Source organism: Bison bison, unplaced genomic scaffold, assembly GCF_000754665.1.
Source record: "Bison bison bison isolate TAMUID 2011002044 unplaced genomic scaffold, Bison_UMD1.0 scf7180017864469, whole genome shotgun sequence".
Taxonomy (NCBI): Eukaryota; Metazoa; Chordata; class Mammalia; order Artiodactyla; family Bovidae; genus Bison; species Bison bison.
The window spans coordinates 3400209-3411855 of record NW_011495030.1 but is presented as its reverse complement, the minus strand read 5'-3'; the positions used below and the strand labels follow the sequence as shown (position 1 = coordinate 3411855).

At 43.5% G+C, this 11647-nt stretch overlaps 1 protein-coding gene across 6 annotated transcripts in view; it reads left to right on the top strand.

Annotated features, from left to right (window-relative positions):
* Positions 1 to 11647, top strand: part of PIP5K1B (phosphatidylinositol-4-phosphate 5-kinase, type I, beta) — a 533355-nt gene that overhangs the window by 8471 nt on the left and 513237 nt on the right. For 3 of the 6 annotated variants that reach the window (XM_010860658.1, XM_010860660.1, XM_010860661.1), the window contains exon 1: positions 3733 to 4178. The exons of 1 other annotated variant lie outside the window; for it this stretch is intronic. The gene's annotated coding sequence lies outside the window, so the exon portion shown is untranslated. Of the gene's footprint in view, positions 1 to 3732; positions 4179 to 11647 lie in introns of those variants that run through there. 2 more of the 6 variants (XM_010860667.1, XM_010860666.1) reach the window with 1 other exon arrangement.

Below are 11647 nucleotides of genomic sequence, written 5' to 3'. Positions count from 1 at the left end.
GTTTTTTTTTTTTTTCGTTGAACAGGTGAGAACAAAGGGCAGCAGGTAGAGAGGGAACACAGAAAGGGAGGTTAATTTGGGAACAGAGAACGCTGAATAGGTGTGCTTCTGTGTTTTATTTGATTTCCCCTCTCCTCCATTTCTGTGCTATCATAGAAGTTGATCTTTGTGTAGCCACTATGGAAAATAGTATGGATATTTCTCAGAAAATTAAAAATAGAACAACCATATCCAGCTATTCCATTTCTGTGAATATATCCAAAGGGAAAAAAACACTAACTTGAAAAAAATACATACATTCCTAGGCTCACTGTGGCATTGATTACTATAGCCAAGATATGCAAACAACCTAAGTGACCACTGGTGGATGAATGAATAAAAAAAATGTGATATATGCACATAGACAGTGGACTATTACTCGGCCATAAAAAGGGAAAAGGAAAAAAGAAGGAAATCTTGCCATTTATGACAACATGAATGGAACTTGAGGGTATTATGCTAAGTGAAATAAGTCAGGCAGGGAAAGATAAATACTGTGTGATATCACTTGTATGTGGAATTTAAAAAAAGAAACAAAACCAACACCCAGATAGAGAACAGATTGGTAGTTATCAGAGGGGAAGGTGGGGGGGTGTAAAATGGTGAGGGGATCTCTTCTATAGTGATGAATGGCAACTAGACTTACATGTTGATCACTTTGTAATGTATACAACACTTTGATTATTATGTTGTACTCCTGATACTAACATAGTGTTATATACCAATTTTACCTCCAAAAAAAAAAGAAGTTGATCCTTTTAGTTGGTTTGGGAAATATAGTAGAGATTTTCCTCCCTCTGACTAAAGCCTAGAAACAAGAACCTATCTCTAAAGAACAGTGTTTCTTTCAGCGCTTATCAAATAGGTATAAAATGCTTCAGAGGGGATGTGTTTCTAAGTTACTGGTGTAGTAAGAAGTATAAAGATGGTGTTGATCTACCCAAGTTGCTATTCGCTGCCTCAGAAGGATGAGTCATTCTCTGTTACATTGAGACTGAGGTCATGTCCCCTCACAGCCGGGAGTGTAATCAAGTTGTGAAAATGCCATGGTAGGACCTGTAAACTCTCCTGGGATTGTGACATTCAGATGGTTAGAAATCTTTACTGAAGCATATTGGGAAGAATAGTTCACTATACTTGAGTAAGTGTTGGAAATTAAACCAAGAAGGCATAAGACAACATATTCAGAGGTTTTATCATCAAACCCAGAAGTATTTTTTTGAATTTTATAAGTATAATTGGGAGCCTCAAGAGCTGATTATTCCCATTTTCATCCAGAGTTTTTTTTATTTCCCCTCTCTTTCCCTTTTTTCAGTGCATCTATTTATTTAATACGAGTCACTGGTGTCTAGCAAGCACATAAAGTTGAATCACTTATTAAAATGTTCCTCTCTGAATGAGAAGTTATATTTATACATAAATTATCATCTTTTCACATACTGTAGTTTCATAGATTTTCACAGATCTGTAGGGACCCAAGTTTATTTTTTGAAAGTTGAATGAAAGAAGATTGCTGAGAACACCTTGCTCCCGATGAGTGGAAGGGTAGCAGTGAATACCTTAGTGGGATTTTTTAATTAGTTGGTTTGGCTACATCAGGTCTTAGCTGTGGCACGTGGAATCTTTAGCTGTGGCATGCAGGATCTAGTTCCGCAATCAGGGATTGAGTCTCGGCCCCCTGCACTGGGAGCACAGAGTCTTAGCCACTAGATCACCAGGGAAGTCCCAGTATCTGGTTTAAACTGAAATATGTAGTTTCTCACATCCCACGGTCCAACATGGAAAACACACCTAAAACAATTGTGATAACAATTTGCTGAGTACCACCATGTACCAGGTACTACTCATTTACCATCTCTGATTACTGCAACAGCACCACAAGGTAAATATGTAAGCTCTAACTGAGGTCAGAGAATGCTGAGTTCTGAGGGCATCAGTGAGTGACCAAGGTCATTTACAGCCAGTTTGCAAACCCTAATGAGCTCTACATCCTATACTCCTCACAATGCCTCTCCTGACAATTGAGTTTAAGTCTGGTGATTTTACTTGATTTACAATTGATATAATTACTGATTACTGCTTCTAATGGATTTTGCAAAAGTTCTAGACTCACAGGACTACCATTACAAGTGTATCAGTCAGGATGGGCTAGGCTTTACTTTGTAGCAACCTCCAGAGCTCAGTGACTTTAAATAACAAAAGTTTATTTCTTGTTCACTCACTATGGTCATCATAGACCAAATGAGGCTCTGTTATAAGCTGACATTATCCCAGAGTAGTGAGGAACTATTCTCTAGAGCATGAACAGCCACAGTAGCCAAGAAGAAAGATGACCAAAGGGTCTTGCATTGGTGATTTAGTTTTGGCCCAGATGTGTCACACATCACTTTACTTACAACTCATTGGTGGTAATTGGCCACATGTCCCCCCGACCATAAGGGACCAAGAATTGAGAACCAGCTGTAGATCCAGAAGACTCAAATAGCCAGAAATATTTGCTGAGTGGCAATAACTCAGGCATGCACCTAGTTGCTGCGGGGAACACAAAGAGTAAGCCATAGTCTTTGCTCTTAGAAAACTTACTGTGAGACATGCAAACAAGCAATCATAAGGCAAAGGAAAGTTGAGTGCCACACTAGTATAAGCATCACAGTAGAAGATCATGGAGGAAAAAATTACTAATTTTAAATGGCAAGGGTACAGAAGCCTTTGCAGAGAAGGCTACAGATGAGCTTTATAAGCTTGAAGGATTTCAAAGCATCGAAGGAGAGAGGGAGAAAGGCATTCCAACTAAGGGAACTGCATGAAGGGTTTGGCATGTTCAGGCAAAGACAGGTAGACCAACAGGATAGGAGAGGCAGGTAGGTGAGATAAGCAAGGAAATAACGACTGGAAAAGGCATTTTTGCACAAACCATGGAAGTGTAAATGCCATGTAGGGAAACAGTGCGTTTATATTGGGGTTGCCACATTTTATCAGAACTATATTAGAGACGTTGTCTCAAATAAAGGAGCATCTTGGCATGTTTACCATTCTTAGAAGGATATGTTTTCATGCCAGCTAGAATAAAATAAGACTGTCAGAGCAGAAGGCCCAGTACATAATAGGTAGTCAATAAATATGAATGAATTAGTAGGAAGAAAGTTGAGGAAGACATTTTATGTTAAAGTTTTGACAGTTTGTCAAATTCTGAGTCCCACACCTGATTTTTTTTTTTTTTTTAAGGAAGCAAGGGAGAAGGCAATGGCACCCCACTCCAGTACTCTTGCCTGGAAAATCCCATGGACGGAGGAGCCTGGTGGGCTACAGTCCATGGGGTCTCTAAGAGTCAGACATGACTGAGCGACTTCACTTTCATGCATTGGAGAAGGAAACGGCAACCCACTCTAGCGTTCTTGTCTGGAGAATCCCAGGAACAGGGGAGCCTGGTGGGCTGCCATCTATGGGGTCGCACAGAGTTGGACACGACTGAAGCGACTTAGCAGCAGCAAGAAAGCAAGAATAAAAATTCCTAAGTTGTTTGGGTGAAGCCTCAGTCATCCAGTTTTCCATGTTTAATTACTCCTCTTTCTTCCTTCCCTTAGCCAGCAAATGTTAATCTTTTACCATTTCCTCTTAGGTTCAATTCTCCAATTCTTTAACAAAATTTGTTCTTCTCTGAAATTTTTTTTTTAGGTCCTCTATGTGTCTCTTAAAGTTTCAGAGCCGGAAACACTGGACAAAACTTGCTAAATGAGAACCTGTCCCAATACTTGAGATTATTTGCTGGAGCTTCAGGGGCAAAGGTTACTTCATGCTCCCTGCAGAGCCTGCAGCAAAAAGAGACTATACTAAAAAATATTTTTTTATTTTAAAAAGGAAACAGAACCCCTCAATTCTGCCTAGGGCTGTGAAAGAAGACTGAACTTTCTGGCAGCCAAGTTATCAGCCTTGGCTAGGATTTCACACCTTGTCAGAACAGGATGATCTAAAGGAACAGTATTAAAGTCGTGGGCGGAGCACAGCTGGAAGCGCGCTGTGTTTATTTTAAAACCTTGCTCTGCCTCCTTATGTAGAGAGTGAAAAGAGGACCTGCTAGAAATATGAAGCAACGCCTTGCAAAGCACGTGTGGCACGCTGGGATTTGTGACAGCAAATCAGTAAGTGAGGGAAGAAATGGACGAAGAGCAGAGCAGGGGGAGGCAACGTGGCAGATACCACAGGGGTCCTCGGTATTGAGGCCTGTACTTCTTACACTGCAAGTCCGTGTAATCACGGTAGGAGCCTGAGAACCTACATGTTCTGATTCAGCAGGCCTGGGGTGGGGCTTGAAATCCTGCAGCTCTAGCAAGTTCCTGCATGATGCTGATGTTGCTGGTCCCTGGACCCCTCTTTAAGCAGCAGAGGCTAGGTGACCGCTTTCCCTAATGGCCAGGTGTTTACAATACCTTGTGCTCAGGGTGAGTAACCCCTGCTTGGTTCCATGGGATGAGTATATCAAGCAGCTGAAGCCAATTGTGATAATTCTATTCCTGTAAGCTGGCTTGGGCCTAGTGGTGTGATGAATCTTGGCCAGTGAGATAAAAGGGAAGTCTTGTAGATGCTTTTGGGAAGGGCTGCTTGGTCTAATGAAGAGACCCAAGGTTGAGACTTGGCACTTTTTGGCTTTGGATACTACAGTAATGTTGTGGTCTTTGAAGCTGCTGTGTTCAACTTACAAGTGGAAGGAGCAACCTCACTGACCGCTAGGTCCTTTCCACCCACCTCTCCATGGGAATCTGTCTTCTTTGTAGGTACCAACCTTCTCTAGTTGAGCCCTAACCAATGGATTTCCTCATGGTTCTATTTTGGACCCTCTTTTCTTCTCATCATGTGTTCTCTAAATTAGACTTTTCAAACTGTGGCTAGTAACTCAATGTCAGGCCATTAAATCAACATAGATGTTTTGACCAGCATGGGGGAAAGAACAGACAGCCACTGAACATAACACATAGCAAAGGTAAGAACTGTCCAGGGGAATTGCATGTATGTGTATGATGTAAAATACATTTCTTATTTTAGATCCTCATCAAAAAAGTGCAAGGACCAAAGGTATACATGATCTCATTTATTTCTGTGACCCTCAAACCTCTATTTTTACTTGTCTGTCCGTATCAGTTCCAAGCCCATATCTTCAACTTTCTGCTTGACTTGTCCACTCAGAAAGCACAGAGCAATTCAGTCAAAGCTCAGCTCTCCATCATCAGTTTCAGGCCCCCTCATCCTCACCCCGCTGCCAGCTCCTGCTCCTGTGTTTCTTCCATCAGGAACAGACACGGCCATCTACCCACCTAGACAAACTGGAACCCTGGGGGTCATTCTTGGCCCTTCACACTCTGCATTGTCGGTCTCTAAGTCTTATTTTATTCCTATGCACTTTTGTTTCTATTTATTTTTAATTGAAGGATAATTGCTCTATCGCTTTCATCCCTGTTCTTTACATGCTACCATCCTGGTGCACATTACTATCCTCTCCCTCCTGGACAAGGGCCTTTGCTTCCTAACTCGCCTCTCCACATCATCTCCTACCCTTTCTAATCCATTCCTCACTCTGCAGACAGAGGGATCTATTAACCATGTCACTTTCCTACTCAAATTGAAGGGTAAAGCCACAAGTCAGTCTAGCTTTTAAGTAGCTCCTTAACTGGTCCCTAAGCAACTGCCCCATCTGGCCCTCATCGCTTCCCATCTGGCACTGCTCTCAGCATTTCATAGGTACCATACTGTCTGATGTTTGGGCCCCCAGAGATGCTTTTCTTTCCAGGAGCTCTCTTCTCCCCTCACCTCTTATTGTATCCAACCCTCCCTCATTTGCTGAAGTCTCAGAAGGCTGTCACCTCCTTAGAAAGGCCTGCCTTGCTTGGCTCCCGAGTAAGATTCAGTCCTTCCAACATGACACAGAGCACAGCTGTAATTATTTACTTGTTCTAAGGTCTGTATTCCCCATGAAACATCAAGTTTTGCCTCTGTGTTTTTGACCTGCAGTGCCATGCCCAGGGTTTGGTGTACAGCAGTGGCTCAATCATTCCTTTTTGAGTGGACTGAAGCAACTGCGTTTAAGACATTTCTTTAAGTAATTTCCATGGTCAATTGCAGTGTTGCATCCTCAGAAAAACATCTGATTGCCTGAACGTGCAACACTGCCTTGTGATGTATTCTGGGAGGTTTGGACTTCTTTAATATTCCAAAGAAGGGCTATCAACTCCAACTGGAGTTCATCTAACAGAAGCATGTTCACCAGGATTCGGATTCTGCTGCTCACTTGATATTAAGTTGCTGGCTACTCAGATGCTTACAATGGCTCATCCGACTCTGACTTCTCTGTCTCTCTAAGGATCAGAACACACATCCAGAGATGTGACCTAGTAACAGCGGAAGTAGCCTGATCCCCCTACCTCCTACTGCCTATCATTTTTCTGTCTCTTCTGCTCCTCTGCCAACCTCAGTCCTACAGAGAGGAGCCAGCAAGACCACCGACTCCTGATAACAGAGGCCTCGCTCATTTCACCTTTCCTGCCCTTCGACATGGTACACGTCAAGATGTCCCGAGGGGATACTACAGTAATTCCTTTGGCCTCGCTTTGAAGTTGAAAATTAAAATGAGTTTTCTCCGGTGACTTTAAGTAATATAGTTAAATATTACAGCGTGGTTGACCCCTGCCTCCCCACTTCTCTCCTTTGACGTGATTCTGACCAGCCTGCTGATCAGACGGACATGGGTGAGCTACACAAGGGCGTTAGCAGGGAAAGGGACGTGTTATACTTTAATAAAAACAACAAAAGAAGCCATTTCATGTTCCCAGGAAAGCTATCATGGGCCAGGCCTGGAGGTGCACATACTGGGTTCTAAAGAAATTACGAAGGCCACACCTTGCTCAGGTACATCTTCCCTCCTGCTCCAAGCAGTGCAGGGGATGGTGGAAGTGAGACTCCTTCCTGCTGCAGGTGAAAAGCCTGCACAGCGGTGGGGACTCTGCTGGCATCGCCATCACTTGAAGCCCCAGTGCTGTCCCACAGGGAGGAAGCTTGGACCTGCTCCTACCTTTGCAAGCTGCTGTCCAGATGCAAATGCAGAGTAGTCATTGGTTCTCCCACGAGGCCACAGGGAGACCTCTGTGGTGGAGCAAGTTCAAGTTGCATTGAGATAATGTCCCTGGCAGTGCTTCCCTGTTCCGTCCACTCAGAGACAGAAAAGGCCGAGGTGGCCGCTGTATCTTCTTGGCTTTGGGGAATGATGTCTGCCATGGTTCCCAGAGAAGCTCCAGGGAAGTCTTAATGACCATTTTGCTTCTGGGAACTGTTCACCTCATCTCCACTCTATATTGTACGTGGACTCTCCCAATTACTGTCTCTCTCTTTACTTTGCCCTCTTTCCAGTGGAATGTGTCTTGGTGAAATGAAGTGTTTCTCTTTCTTCACATGCTTTCTGTGAGTGCAGTGCTCTGCACACCAAAGTAATGCAGCCTTGGCTTGGTTTGGGTTCCCCGGAAACAGACTCTTGATAGACAGCTGCATGCAGGTTCACTGGGGAGCTCTCTGGGAAGCTGTACCAGTAAGGATGTAAGAAAGGCAGACCTGGGCAAGGCAAGAAGTTGGCCCATGATGGGGTTGCAACCCAAAGGCCTTAGCCAGTCCTGCAGGGGTCTGTGAAGCTGGATGGCCCCCCAGAGGTGTTCCAGAAGGAAGCTTGAGGTCAAGTCTTTTGTTTCTCTATATCAGCCGGTCATTGGCCACAGCCTGTCCTTGGGAAGGGGCTCGCTCTTGGACCAGGTCAGGGAGTTCCCTCCAGCAGGGGGAAGTTCTGAGGGTGGAGACGGTAGTGAGCTGCCCAGAGCTGATGGTCCCAGCAGCTGGCAAGGAATGCAGCAGCCCTTATCTCGAGAACACCACTGCATTCACTCCCAGGCTGAATTTGGTCTTCAGATACCTGTTTTCCTTTTCACAATATTTTAAAAACTGAATAATTCCATAAAATAATCTACATATTCCACTTCTCCTAATGTCAAAAGAACTAGTAGATCAATCAGAGTTCATTTAGGTAAACAAAACCTACACTGGGTATTTCAACAGAGATTTAATGTAGAGGGTTCATTAAATAAGTATTGGGGAGGCTGAAAAGTAACAATGGGGAACATTGTGGTAACCACAGGTGGTAACTGCAGGAAGGAGCCACCACTCCTGGGTTTGGTGGGATGAAGGGAACAAACAGGGATATCAAAACCCAGAGGCTTAAAGAAGAGAGGTCTGTGGAGCTGAGGGGTAGCTGCTGGTTCCTTTGTAAGGATGCAGGCTGATTCTGAGAGTGGGAAAGGAAACTGGCATCTGGAAGCAGATGTTGCTGCTGGGGTGAGGCTGGTGGTTCCAGCAAGCAAACAGGCCCAAGGGACTTGGCCCCCAACTCCTGCCATCCAGGGTCCCTCTAGTGCCCCCTGCTGGCAGAACCTACCAGGAAGGCAGTTAAAGAGAAAGGCCTCATTATCAAAACTGAATGTAGAGTAGGTAATAGCTTCCTAACCTACGCATCTGGTGATTCTGCATCCCTGGTCCTGCATGATAACAATCCAAGAGCTGCAACTCAGTTGCCTCTTTTAGAAAATAAAGTATAGTTGATTTAAAATGTTGTGTTAGTTTCTGATGTACAAGAAAGTGGTTATACACATTTTAAAAATATTTTTCATTTTGGCTTATTATAGGATATTGGATATAGTTTCCTGTGCTTTACAGTAGGACCTTGTTGTTTCTCTATTTTGTATATAGTAGTTTGTATCTGCTAATCCCAAACTCCTAATTTATCCCTCCCAGGACCTTTCACCTTTGGTAACCATAAATTTGTTATCTATGTCTGTGAATCTGTTTCTCTTTTGTTTCAATATCTAAGTTCATTTCTATCATTTTATTTTCCTTCTAAAGAAGGTGACTTTACTTAGTTTATAATTTCTAGGTCCATTCATCTTGCTGCAAATGGCATTATTTTCTTCTATTTTATGGCTAAGTAATATTCACACACACACACACACCCACACACACACACACATCTTCTTTATCCATTCCTCTGTCTGGACATTTAGGTTGCATCTGTGTCCTGACTTTTGTGAATAATGCCCCAAGCTGCCATTTTAAAGAGAGACAAATGAGATGTCCTTCCGGTCGCTGTCCCCTCTGGCCTGTGTCTCACTCATTTATCTTCCCAGCTGGCTCTTGTGGCTTTTCTTTGCTACCCTTGTACAAAAAAATTAGGCCCCCAAGGGATGCAAATCTTGAGGCGTTCTAGGAGTGAGTATGGGCATGGAATTTAACGCTTGATCCATGAATCACAGTCAGCACCACTTCATGATGTTTTTCCTGGGACTAAATTCTCCTCTGTTTTCTCCCCCAAACCATGGACACCCAACACCCAGCCTCTCTGACTGAGAGAAGGTTGGGGGCTTCCCTTTACTGGTTTTTCTGGAACTTGTTTGCAGCACTCAGCGCTGGGTTGGTAACCTGTCTGTCCCTCCTTCTTCTCTTTGGTTTCCCTCGCTGTCTTTCTACTTTGGAAAGGGAGCTGTAAGACTAGGCTGTGTTCCACGGTATGTGACTCAGCAAATGCTGTCTTGAGGGAATCAGAATTGTCTTGAGACAGACCAAAGCCCCAAGTGGAAATATTTCCCTTTGCTGTGGATTTAGTTTGTTTTATCTTTTGAAAATTAGTGTAATCAGGATTTGGCAAGAAAGTAAAAAAAGGCTTGGCTTTCTTGAGAAAGACTGCAACGTTTTCTCAGAAAGGCTACAAATGTTGCAGCCAATTACTAGATAGCATTGGAACCAATGATCATTTTGGAAATTAAGATCCTGGGTCTAGACTCTGGAAATATGGGTCTTCAGGGCGTGGAGCCCCTGATCAGCTCAGGAGAAGGGGGCCAATGGGACATCCAGTGGGAAGAGCACAGTGCTCAGAGGGGCCTGAGAGTCTGGCTGCCTCTCACTGCCTAGAGGTTACAGGGAAGGGTCCTGCAGCCCAAAGGCTCTGTGTCCTGACCCATGACCTGAGGAGGAGTGGATTCTGTGATCTCCCTTGCTTTCCAACAGTTCTAAGACGTTTATGATTGAACTGTCCTGTCTCTCCTTATCATCTATTTGGGACCCCTAGCGGATAAGCAGATTCCTCAGATCAGTAGCCCTCCCAGCTTCTTTACCCTGCCTCTGCCGAATGTGAAATGTCACACCCACCCACCCCTTAGCCCACCCCTGCTCTGCTGACACAGGGACAGCAGACACCCCAACCTGTGCTTCATTTCAAGAAGAGAAATAAGGTGGCATGGCTTTTCAAGAAGTGACCACTGAACACAGTGGGTTTTTGAGTACCTACTGTGTGCCTGGCTTGGTATATATGTGATGTCTGCACCTCTGAGGTGGTTCTCATTTTCAGATAGAAACCTGGGGCTCAGGGAAGTCAGATAACACAGGGCAAAGAAGGGACAATATCAGGTTTGGAATCCAGAGCACATAATAAGAGAATGAAGTTTGAGAGTCTTTTATCTGTTGCAGTTATGTTAAGGAGAAAGTCAAGTTTTATAGTGGCATTAATGCATACATTGAATTTTACTTTTTTTTTTGTCTTATGTTTTGGTTTTCATGTATTTTAAACACCTTGGTAACACCTGCTTCTCTCCTCTCCCACTCCTTCTTAACAAAGAGAAAGCAAATCTCTGATCTTGGCAGGCAAGAGAATCAAGCTGAAAGTTAATAACATTGTTCTGCACTCATTCTATCTGTTTTCATAGTTACCTCCTATTTATGGCAAGTGATACTGATTTTTCCATCTATGGTTAGCGACATGAAGTTTCCTTTGGAAACGAACTGAAGTTTAAAAAAACTTCAAGTTAAAAAAGTTCAGTACCTAGTAGCCAATGTGTATTGGCTATAGCAAATATCATGCAGGTATGACTTTGCATGGGCTTTGCTGGTGGCTCAGACAGTAAAGAATCTGCCTGCAATGCAGAGGATCTAACTTTGATCCCTGTCTCAGAAAGATCCCCTGAAGAAGGGAATGGCTACCCACTCCAGTACTCTTGCCTGGAAAATTCCATGGACAGAGGAGCCTGGTGGGCTACAGTCCACGGGATCGCAGACAGTGACAGAATGACAAAGCACAGTGCAGCATATGGCCTTGCATAATGGTTCTGACCATCCCTGTGCCTCAGTTTCTCCCGGATAACACCTACCTCCCTAGGTGGCTGTGAGGATTGAATGTGTTAACCCATGTCAAGGACATAAAGAAGCTCCTGGGACACAGTAAGCAGTCACAGAAGTGATAGCCAGCATTATTACTATGCATCTGTGTAACATTTAGAGAAGATTTCCATTTGGTTCTTGTGTGTCTCTTATGGAATGACAGGCTGATAAAGCAATGACAACCAGGGACATCTAAATTTTACACACTGATTTATTGGTAAAAGCCTTACCTAGTTGCATACTCGTCTGTAAAATTGCGGAGTGTGGGGGAAATTTTACTATAATTTATTGTTATCAGCATGCAGTTTACCTTTTTAAATATTCAAATTATGTTTATGACTGTAACGAACTTACAGCTTTTGAAGTATTTTATTTA